The sequence below is a fragment of the Schistocerca gregaria genome, unplaced genomic scaffold (assembly GCF_023897955.1).
Source record: "Schistocerca gregaria isolate iqSchGreg1 unplaced genomic scaffold, iqSchGreg1.2 ptg000045l, whole genome shotgun sequence".
NCBI classification, from domain to species: Eukaryota; Metazoa; Arthropoda; class Insecta; order Orthoptera; family Acrididae; genus Schistocerca; species Schistocerca gregaria.
The window spans coordinates 220,001-221,391 of NW_026061703.1; the positions used below are offsets into that span (position 1 = coordinate 220,001).

Consider the following 1,391-nt stretch of genomic DNA (forward strand, 5'->3'; position numbering starts at 1 on the left):
TCTTTGAGACAAGCATATGACTACTGGCAGGATCAACCAGGGAGCTGCGTCAACTAGAGCTGAGCAGCCGGCCGCCCGGGAGTGTGTCCCGGGGGCCCGCGCGAACACGCAAGCGTCCGCTCAATTATTCTGCAAACAGGAGGAGGCCGAGCTCCCCTGCACGATACACCTCGAAACCCTCTCAGGTCCCGGCGGCGCGCAGCGCCGTCCTAGGTACTTGGTCGGTTTCGAGAGAGGCGCAATCGCCCGGAGTTAGGCGAGTAGACGGTTTTAGTGCGAACACCCTTGCTCCCAACTGAGCTTGCCGCTGCCGACAGAGGCCCGGGAGCGTGCTGTCGTGGCATTGCCGGCGGGAGACAACACGCGCCACCTATGGTGACCGGCAGCTCCAACGCCAGCGCCACACAAGGGCAAAGCCCCACTTGGGTGCAGAAGCGAACTCTCCCAGCACAGCGCACGCGCCAACACGTCCGCACAACTGCGATACAAACCACCTGCGAGAACCGCTGGGGCGACCGAGCAGCAGACGGCGTCGCGGCGCCGAGTGCCAGGCGGCGGCGCATCCTCAACGCACACAGTCCTCAATCAGACCAGCACACTGCAGATGTCCACCGCGCTTCGCACCGGGCTCGGCTGAACCAACTTTGGCCGCCAGGCGCCGCGTGCAGGGTGCGCCGCAGCGTAGCTGCGCCGCCTGCCGGGCCCGTCTGCTGGCGCTCCTGCCACTCGGCGCCCCCCACCAGCCGGCTGTTGCGCGTGCGCCCACGCAGCGCGCGGCCAACACGCCGGGCGGCCCCCCTTCACCGGCCGGGAACAGTCCCACCAAGCCACCGCCGCGTATCGCTTCATACCCACATGGGCCTAGTCACGTGTGTGGATGTGGCGGGTACCGCTGAAACAACCGGTTAATAGCTGTACCGATCGTCGCCATCACAGATTCACCTCCAGCGTGAACAACCGCTCAACAACGGATTTCCAGTTCATTTGCGTATCTTGGGCAGTAAACGTAGATGTCCACCTACATTTGCGAATTCAACAATTCTTGCATGCCAGGATGTCATGTGTCACGACACGCTACATCAGACCACATACACACTGCGACATGTGCAGAAGAGAACACGTGGAAGGTGGCCCGCGCACGTATGCGATGTCCCTTCCGCGATCCACTGTCAACCGGCATCTGCGGCATGTCCCAGATATGGAACGCGGTCCACCAGGGTAGCACTTTGTGTGAGGCAATACGACAAAGTCGGAATACACGCGTCACTACATCAGACGGCTCACGCTGACCTAACCTGACCTGACTCACCGCACCACCACCCCCAGCGACCCAGGGTGACATACAATGCGTTCGTACGTTCCTCCCACACGCCTCTACGGCGTACCACAGT

The 1,391-nt window shown here is 62.3% G+C and overlaps 1 non-coding gene across 1 annotated transcript in view; it reads right to left on the reverse strand.

Moving 5' to 3' along the window:
- LOC126301158 (small subunit ribosomal RNA) overlaps positions 1-43 on the reverse strand; it is a 1,893-nt gene extending 1,850 nt beyond the window's left edge. The window contains exon 1 of the ribosomal RNA XR_007552943.1: positions 1-43. This exon is cut by the window's left edge and continues 1,850 nt beyond it. This is a non-coding gene — a ribosomal RNA (small subunit ribosomal RNA).
- Between the last annotated feature and the right edge of the window lie 1,348 nt (positions 44-1,391).